The 10,271-nt window shown below is 38.4% G+C and overlaps 1 protein-coding gene and 2 long non-coding RNA genes across 3 annotated transcripts in view; 2 read left to right on the top strand and 1 right to left on the bottom strand.

Moving 5' to 3' along the window:
• LOC121762210 (glutamate receptor 2.5-like) overlaps positions 1–10,271 on the top strand; it is an 81,010-nt gene that overhangs the window by 36,169 nt on the left and 34,570 nt on the right. The gene's annotated exons all lie outside the window — the stretch shown is intronic.
• LOC121760016 lies at positions 6,493–8,966 on the bottom strand. The gene is made up of 3 exons (XR_006041810.1): positions 8,427–8,966; positions 7,084–7,154; positions 6,493–6,551 (listed from the first exon to the last, which is right to left on the bottom strand). It is a non-coding gene; the product is annotated as an uncharacterized LOC121760016 (long non-coding RNA).
• On the top strand, positions 7,164–8,959 carry LOC121760015. Its single transcript, XR_006041809.1, has 2 exons — positions 7,164–8,018; positions 8,110–8,959. It is a non-coding gene; the product is annotated as an uncharacterized LOC121760015 (long non-coding RNA).

Here is a 10,271-nt window from a genome sequence, read left to right as displayed (position 1 = left end):
CGATACTCGAACCCACATTGAGCTATAAGATCACGGATGTGGGTGTTGTGCTCTTGCCTAAGAGGAGAGAGTAAAAGTGGGTCCGGGCCCACATCCGTGCTCGTTGGCAAGAGCATGGATGGGGATGATCTAATACTTGAATATATACATACCTGCACTTCTCTGAAAGTCAGCACTGCACTAAGCTGCGCATGTATCTTTCATATATTTCAATTTGTCCAAAAAATAATTTAGTTAGTGAAAACGAGACATGACCACTTTTTATTAAAAATAGAAGTGGAGCAGTATTTTTTATGGCTTCTATTTTAAAGGTGGTTATTAACTGGAGGTAAAGTACGAATACTGACGATTTCGATTAAAAAATTTGATGGTCTAGAGAAATTGTCACCCAGTCTGTCTGTTGAACATGGTATATAGAAAGCTCAAACATTGCTAAAGATATACTCCCTCCGTTCCATAGTAGTGGGGGCATTTCTTTTCGGCACGGAGATTAAGAAAGTAGAGAGATGAAGAGAGAATAAAGTAAGAGAGAGTAAAGTAAGTGAGAAGAAATGTGTTAACTTTTACTAAAAACGGAAATGACTCAACTACTATGGAACGTACCAAAATGGCAAAATGACTCCACTACTATGGAACGGAGGGAGTATTACACAGGAGCGGATAGAAAAAGTAGTTGAAGTATTGTTAGTGGAAAATAGAATTAGTTGAATCGATTGGGTCTGATTATCTAATCTCATTTGGGCCTCCTCTATGGGTCTTCAACAATAGCTTGAATCTCATTTGGGCCTCCTCTATGGGTCTTCAACAATAGCTTGAATTGGGCCTGCTTTCCAAAATAATTTTATGTGAGTAATATGGTCCCAGTTATTAGGTCGTTTGAGCTTTTTATGTACTCCCTTCGTCCCTCTGTAGTAGAGATATTTCTTTTTACCACGGGATTTTAAAAAAAATATTTTTAATGAGTTAAGTAAAAGGAGAATAAAATACAAAGGAAAAAAGTAGAGAGATAAAGAAAGAGTAAAGTACTTTTTGCCAAAAAAGGAAATGACTCAGCTACAAGGACAATCTAAAAAAGAATACAGCGGAGGGACTACTAATATACTCTTCTAGTATTTTACCCCTATTTTTTGTATTAAAATCGACTAGTACTAAATACATAACTTGTCATGTACTTGTTCAATTATTACGTCAGTGGGCTGTGAGTCTGTGACCCAATGTTCATGTAAATTTTAATGTGAATTGTTCATCAAATCTACTAGAAAAAAAATAAATAAATAAACTTTACCACTTTCGAGATTCGACAAGTTCTCATTCGTTCAACTAATCTATAAATATAAAGCCAACATTAATTGCTAAACAAAAAAACAAAATAGTGAACAGGAAGCATCCATGAATGGAAGGAGTCAATCAACAAAGTGTTTAAGGGATAATTTCCCTTAACAAGTTTCCAGCGTCGCAAAGGCGATCGGCGGAGGGATAAACGGTAGTCGCGGGAGCTTTGCCCGTCGATCAAACCAAGAACAAAACATAATTAAAATAAAAGCGAGAAGAATACAATGTTAAATAAGACTACCCTGACTTAGAGAACAAGAAAATAAAAATCCTAATAATATATGAAAAGATATGAAAAATCAATACCTAACTAAATCGGAAGCCAATCATGCTCTGCAAGGAAGGTTTATGCATCTTAATCTTCACCACAAGAGCAAACATTTTAGTTAAGAGAGAAATGAGTTAGATGTGGATTGTGCAAATTAAATGAAGTAGGAAATCTAACTTGTTAACCAAGCTCAGAGTATGGCTACGACTTCTCATCTCAAAAAGAAGAGTGGCAACGAACTTTAAAGTGAGGTCTTAATTGCTCGGAAAAAGCAACAATTGAAGGACTGCACTCAACCAATTCAATTGTAGGCATTGTGACCATTGAGGGATCACAAGTCAAATCGACTTGTTGTAATTTGTAGCAATGCCTTATGCTTAGGAGGTCAAGTATTGGGAGGCTTCCATGTTGAGGTTTCAATCGCACCAAATCGGTGTCTTCAATAATAAGTGTCTTAAGTTTCAAAAAACACCCTGATTCTATATTCCATTCTGGTCCATGAAAGGCATAGTGATGTAACTTGAGGTTTATAAGATTTGGTAGCAGCGAACCAATGCCATTCATGTGCTTCCAAGGACTTGATGGGAACATTGATGGGAACATTGAAAGAGGAACTATAGACTTATACTTCATGTCATGGTTCTTTACTATATATGAAAGTCCTTGCAACTTGTGGAGTTCCTTTGAGATATATTCCAAGCCACTCAATAGGTTGTTATCATCGTCATCATCATAAGGCTTCAACTCCATCATAATATCTAACAACCTTAAATTAGGGATTCTCTTGAGATTTTATCTAATGCAACTCTTGGCACTGACGCCAAAAAGCCTAGAGAGTTTTTCCAAAGTAGCATCATACTTGGGGGTCGGTAGGTCTCTTCCGAAGATATTAATATGTTGTAGCTCTTGCATGTCCCATATTACCATCGGCACGTATAACGGAGCTCCACGCTTTTTAATGTTTATATGTGGATATGGAAACACGGATCTCTCCATTGCAAGTTAGGGCAAGATAATTTAGACAAACTAGTTTCATAATATCAAGTGGGATGTGGTAAAATCGGACCTCAAAAGCATCTAATACCCTGAGCAACTTGAAATCCATATCATGTATTGGCACCAGAAATTGGTGGTAAGGACCCAAACAAAGGAGAGAACGGGCAGTGGATGCGCAAGTACTTTTTATTGAATCATACACTTGTTTGAAGCAAATAAAGTGTTATGCCTCGTCGCAACTTTGTAAAACATGCAAAAACTTGATTTTACTAGTTTTTTTCTTACACAGGTGCTGCCAACATGAATGCACCCGAAAGTCCCCCTTTGAGAACCAAGATTGTACATTTAATTCATGTATAACAAGATTATGCCATTGAGAAAGAATTCTCGAGCATTTGACCATAAACTCTTCCAAAGTTCCTTTTCCAATCGATTCAAGAAACCCTTCATCGCTCAATCGACGGAAGAGATCGCCTATTTTAATATCACAATATGGAGGGAAAGACCCCATATAGAGAAAAAGCATTTTCAAATATTGAGGTAAATACGCATAGCTTGAGAAAAGTACCTCTGCTATTTGATCATATGCATCCACGAATACTGAATTATGTTGTTTTTCAGCTACCTCGGTCCAATTTTTTGTGGTTTTTTCTTCTTTAGATAGGAGCTTTGCAACTGTGACTATCATAAGTGGAAGACCTTCACATTTTTTGGCAAATCTTCTCTCCTAGTTCGTCAAGGTGAGGAGGGAAACCCTCTTCACCGAACACCTTCTCGCCATGTAATTTCTTACTTTCTTCATCATTCAACAAGCACACTACTTGATTTGGAGATTCTTCAATTATGAACCTGCTTGTAAGCAAGATTCGAACATCCTCCTGTGGCAAGTTATCAATCAATTGTCGTGTGTCCCGTTCCCATACATCATCCAACACAATGAGATATTTCTTATCCTTCAATCTGTCTTCCAAGAATCCAACTAATTTCAGGCCATCATCATCGTCTCCTTGGGTAAGCATTTGGTCTTGAGTGTTGGGATCCAATTGAGCCAGAACGCCTCATAATATAGCATTCTGTGCATATTTTCTGTCCACTTTGACCCATGCTCGAAGCTCAAAATGTCCCTGAATCAATGGATCGTCAAATATTTTCTTAGCGAAAGTTGTCTTTCCAACTCCTGCCATCCCAGTAATTGCAAAGCAATTCTCTTCTTTTTTTGCAAGAAGACAATCCCTGACTTGCTCAAATTCTTCAGATAATCAACCATATATGAGCCGATTCCATCAAAATCGATTCTCGAGGAAATAGGTTGGCCTTCTTCCTCGGGCATATTCAGCAGTTCAACATCATACTCCACCGCCGTCGCTATCACCCACACCACAAATTGGTCAATACTTCGTTGCAGACTTTTTAGATCCACAAATAAAGGCGAGCGATCTTTCTCGAGTTGTGGAAGAATCTGATCATAGAGATGGGATTGTAGCAAATATTTGAATTCCCAAATGACCTCTTTCATTCGTTCATCCAAAGCATTCACCTTCGTCCTGATCTTGCTGTAGCCGGTCTGCTCCAATTTTTTCAGAACTATCTGCAAGTCACACACAGCCTTATAGGCTAGTTTTAAGATATGACCAGTAGGAATCACCGAAAGCGATTCTACGATAAACTGAATCGTATTCTTCAGAGAAATCACTGCACCGTAAGCCGCCATCACTTGATTAAAATTGGAGAGGGAGGAATCGGTGACGGTGGTAGGTTTTGAGATAATTGTGGACTTCAATTTAGGCTTGCTATTTAAATCAGCTAGACTGGTTATAATTGATGGCCCGTTTACGTTTATTGGTGACCCAATCTGGGTTTGGCCCAATACTTAAATGGACGCTCTGATGGCTGCCACGTATGCCATCTCACACGAATCATGATGCTGAGCTGTTGGATCTAGGGTGTGTTTGTTTTGTTGAGTGTTAACACTCTCTGCGCCTCATTGGTTACTCAGTCTGTTCATTTTCTCTCTCTCTACATGCATTCTCTCTGGCTTCTCTCTAAACCCTTTCTCTCTCTCTCTGAAATGGCTTTCGATCTTCTTCTCCGGTGACTCATTTTTCTGTTTTAGTGAGAATCGAGTGTGCATCTCTCAACTGCTGTGTTGATTCGGAGATTTCTATGGTTTCGAACGGTTGAGTTCGATTCTAGGCATTTGGGGGGAAGATCCTGGGTTGATTTCTTAGATTCGTGGGTTTTGTGTGTTCTTGAAGCATGTGGCTGTGGTTGTGAGTAATTTGACGTGTGAGGTGGCTACTGTGTTGTAGTAAACGGGAAACCCTAGGTTTTGGGGTTCGATTGTTTCACTGTGCTCCATTGTGATTTGTTGGAGAAGATTGAGGAGGTCCTTGGCCCTGTGCAGTCGTGTGTGCAACCTGAGCCATATCCTAAATCTTCTGTCCCATTTCGTTTCTTACTTTTTTGTGATTTAGATCCGCAAGGATCCTATTCCTTGTATTACTAATTTGTGTGTTAAGTGTGCAGATAATTTCCAGAAGTGTAGCTTGCTATATTTGGTCGGTTCCAGATCCGATAATAGCTAGGGTTTCTGTAAATTTGTACTCGGTCACAAATTGTTCTCATTGTAATACTTGTGTTTTAATTGGCTTGTTCGTACTGAGATTAGCCATCTTACTGTTGATCCAATAGCAAAGAGATCTCGGTAATTAGTGAATCCTAAGTGATCTGATCCGTACAGTGGTATCAGACCCACGGGGGATCACTTGGGCACTCCGAGTCGCAAATTAAAAGGAGGTGGGCTCGTCAGAGTAAAGCTCGACATCCGGTATAGGCCCTGAGGTAAGACGGATATTCCTTAACGAAGGATATCCGCTCTGGTAAATTGGCTAAGTCCCTAAAACTTTTACAGCTTTCTAGGCTAGGATTGGGCAGTTGTTGCTGGTAGTTGCCACTGGCCGTGGCTTAGGTTTTCTGTGCTCTTGTCTTCTTTATGCTTCTTGATGCTTTTACAGTTTACTTTGCTTCCGTTGTCACTTCTGTGATTAAGTTTGATTCAAAGTGTGTATTACAGAGCTTAGCCTCTGTTTCTAGAGTGAATTACCTATCCACCTTGCGCCTTAACCGCCTTGAGTAACCTCCTGCGCCCCCATACATTGGGTGATTGCGAACTTGAAAAATCCTCTTGTCAGGGTACACGTGACAGATAGGGAGGAACTGGGTTGGACTTGATTCTTGTGTCTGAAATCACTTTGAATTGTTTCATGTGTGTGTGCGCGCCTTGCTGTAATTGTGCATCTGTGATTTTTTTTTGCATGATAAATCCCTGCATAACTGTTTTAAGTGGACTCACTGAAAGGGAGGGATTTTGCACGAGTGTCGTTTGCACGTGTCCCTTCCTATTTAACAAGATTTATAAGTTCCCACTTTCCAAAATACTATTAATTAGTATGTGGTAAGTCGGATGTCGATCCCACGAGGAACGGTCGTATCCGTTATGTATTTCAACACTTAAGAGTTGGTTTGGCGATGCCTCCACGCTTTAAATTAGGGGTGGGAACTGAACTCCGAAATATAAATAACACTTAAACTAATGTGGTGTCACGATCGCATTTTCTACGGATAGAAAACACGGTTGATCGCGACTAGGGGAGGATTAAAGAAGCGGGGAAAGAGATAAGGGGAAAATAAAATTAGATATTGGTTGCGAGAAATTACTAACCAAGTACTGATACATAGAAGAAAAGATACTCGATCATGAAAACTCGAGTAATTGTTTGTAAAAATTTCAAAATATCAGAGTTTTGAACAAAATAGACTTGAGTCTTTTAAGATGCACAACGGAAGCAAATGAACGCGGTTCCATGTATGAAGACATGAACCTCCGAGAGTCAAAATCTGACTGAATTAAATGTCTTGTCTCAATAGCACTTCCTCCACCACTTCGCTGCTCAACCTGCACATTTAGAAATATATGCAGGGCTGAGTACAAAAAGTACTCAGTGAACACATTGCCAAAAATTACACATATACATTTGATAATATTGTCAAGCCATCATCACAGTAACACTCGGGGTGTTGTTGAAAAGACCCGAGCTTACTAAAAATATCACATTGGGTTGCAACCCCTTTTTCCGGTACTTAGCCATATCTGATCACATTGTGCCGTCGAGATGGTGTTCTCGCACGGTCACCTTCTCTGCCCATCATGTCAGAGGTATTCTTGTGCCGGGAAGGTGGCCACCTTCCACGGCCACCTGCTCTGCCCAACATGTCAGAGGTAGCTTGTGTACACTAGTCCGAGCGGGGACACCACCCTCACTGGAACCCGAATTCGACTTACATCATCATTCATAATTCACTTGGCCGTAGCCAACAGATAGGCATCATACACAAAACATTTATGGCATGACCACATCATTAAAATCACAAACATGTGTTCTTGTTTTCATAAAATACGATTTGTATTTTAGTATAAGAAGGCTCACCTTGATCGTTTAGTTCCCTTAACTTGAATCTTTCGTTCCGACTTTACTTTGCGAACATACCCTTTTGAAAACTTCATAATATAATAATACACTAATTAGACTTAAGGACAAATCTACTTAAATTGGAATGCATGCCTCATAATAAATTTCCTTTTCTCACTTCACTTATCTTTAAGAAATTTCTTAAGCTCATATATTATTTGATGCGTCTTCATCTACTATTTTCGGGCTTCGACTAAATTAGATCTATGTATCTTTTTACTTTGAAAAAAAATTTACTCTTAAGTAAAACTCTAAAATAAATTGAAAGATCAATTATTTTAGTTTAATTGCATCATTTGAAGAAATCATAAAACAATAATTATTAATATAAACATTAATGAAATCTTATTTTAAAACTTAGGCTAAAATTTAATATTAAATTCCTCCAAAATAAGTTATAATCTCGAAATTGGGTCAAGACTTGCTTTTATTTTCAGCCTAGGTAATTAAATCTCGGAATTGGGCTCTTTGATACATTTGCTGCAGCCCCAAAATATTAGAGTTGGGCTCAGATCATTTACTCCACTCCTTAGCCCAAGCAAAATATTAGTCCAAGAACAATTAAATTAAAAACAACCCACATATGAATACCCATTCCTCATCTTCCTCACCATTTTCCCCAATTAAGAAGATGAGAGAGAAGCTCCCACTTCTCACTACCTGCTACTGACGCTGCCACCCACCCTCCAGCGCCGCCGTCCGCCGCTGCTGTACGCGCCACGGCTCGCCGTCGCAGCCCTTCGTCTCTCTCTCTCTCGATTTCCACCGCCTCACATCACCGCTGCTCCACCGCCCCAGCCCCCTTCTCTCCTGAATCTGCCGCCGCCGTCCCTTCTTTCTCTCCAGCTTCGCCGCCGCTCGCCAGCGCCGCCGCTCCGTCGGACTCCCGGAAGGTAAGGATTGATTTATTGTTCTTCCCTTTTATTTCAATTTCTAAGAATTTATAATCTTAGATTTAAAAGTTTTGGAATTTAATTTGTGAAGGTTGTGAAATTAGTGACGTATCGGAGTGGGGGCTGTCCTTGGTTGTCTCCGGGCTGCCGAAGAGCCGTCACCGGAAATCCGGCAGATTCATGTTCAAGATAAGATTCTCAATTTATGCTTACCTTGGTTGTAGGACTTAGTTGTCTATTTTATAAATTTGGTGAATTCTGGACAATTGTGTGTCTTCTTGGAAGACTTAATGGTGAAACAAGTAATTCTTGGTGTTTATTGTTAGCATCTGGGCATATTCTACTTCCAACTACATATATGCATGCTTCGTACATAAATGTAAAGGAAAAGAAGGGTTTGGGATTCACCTTTTTGATGTGGAATAAAGGGTTGTTCGATTGTAGTGTTTGACTCTACGATTGTGTGAAATTCTCCTTCCTCGACTCCTCTATCCTCTATCCACGTTGGGTGTGTAGAGAGAATATAGATGGTGATGGGGTGAGTGAAAGAAGGTGATATGCCTAAATGGTTAGGCCTACTTAAGGATTAAGGATGACAAGTGGCGTGGGCAGCAAGTTGCTAACATTCCTATCTCTAATTAAATGTAGCATTAAATGCTCTGTTGAAAATAAACGATCCACTGGATCTGTTCTCTCTCTCTCTTTTTTTATATTTTATTTGTTTATTAAAGTAATTGTTATAGTATTTGTTCACTTCTTCATTTAATTTGGTGTAGGTATAATCGGTTCAAGTTTAAGGCTGTCCGCGTTGAAGTTCCCGATTTGCTTAAAACACATGATGTATAGATTAAATTAAGTTTTGTTGGACTTTTATCGGATGTATCGGACATTATAATTTTGATTTTGGAATCTTATTTATTTATTTAAATTTATTATATTCATATAGGTGTAATATATTTACGTGTTCTATTTACTTGCCTAACGTCAAAACAAACAACAACGAAAATCTATCGTAGCTCGGATTTAAATCGTATAAAAGTTACTTATATAGATAATCAAGCTAATAATAATATCGGCTCAGCGGGTCGTTACATGTGGGAACTAAGAGTGAGAATAAAAAGCATTTAGAAGAAAGCATATAAACTGGAACGCAGACTGGGCAATTTGATAAACTGGGCTAGTTATCAAAAAAATAGAGCGAGAAATTTTTTGCACTTGACGAAAATAAAAACAAAGCAGCAACATGCATGAATATTCATAAGTTCAGAAAGCAAGAGGAACTAAGCTAAAAAGCTAATGAAAGTTCAGAAAGCAAGAAGAACTAAGCTAAAAGCTAATAAAGATAAACTAGTGTTAACTCCTGAAGAAAGCTAGAAACTAGGAAAATGACCCTTAAAAGTGACTAAACTAATTGAATCCTAAAAGCTAAACTAAATAAGATTTAAATGGTGGTTGAGTGCAGGGATAAACTAAGCTAAAAGACTTTCTAAAGTGAAAAGCTAAGTGATGGAATAGGTGTACATCTTGTCTCCTAACTCCTATTACCCAAAAGTGTAAAACCATTGGATAAAAGATTACAACTAATGGTTTCTCACTTACTTCAAAAAGCTGATATCTCTCCTAAATCTACACCAAAAGGCACGAAATTTAAGTGAGAGGAATGGCTAATTAGCTGCTACACAACTAACCATGCTAGAGAAACACAAAATCAACAAGTAAACTACATAATCATGCATTGAAAACATCAAATTAAAAGCTGAAACTTAAAGACTCATTGAAGATGTTCAATGATAAAGAAAGCTTAAGAACACTTTAACATGGTGTAAGAACAACCAAGAACCGAGTTCATCAAACTCATGTAAAATCATACAAAAATGACACCCGACGAGGCGCCGAAAACACACAACACCATGGCTGATTTTTTTGAAACTTTTCCAACTCTTTGTCCACGTTTTTAACTACAAACTAACTAAGAAAATGCTTGAGAAACTGACTTTAAAAGCTTGAAAGAAGTTTTAACTAAATAAGAACATAACCAACACTAGAACTAAACAACAAGCTAAACCGAAAATCAAACAAGAGCTAAACTTAAAGCACATTAAATACACAAACACTTAGAGCAATAACTACTTGAAATAATCTTTTAAATCAAGTCCAACAACAATAGCTAAGAGTGAGAAAGGTGCAAAAGAACTCCACAAGTTAAGACAAGCAACTAGAGAAAATAAACACTACAACTAAATTACTACTACC

This window comes from Salvia splendens, chromosome 13 (genome assembly GCF_004379255.2).
Source record: "Salvia splendens isolate huo1 chromosome 13, SspV2, whole genome shotgun sequence".
Lineage (NCBI taxonomy): Eukaryota > Viridiplantae > Streptophyta > Magnoliopsida > Lamiales > Lamiaceae > Salvia > Salvia splendens.
This window is presented reverse-complemented; position numbering and strand designations above follow the sequence as displayed.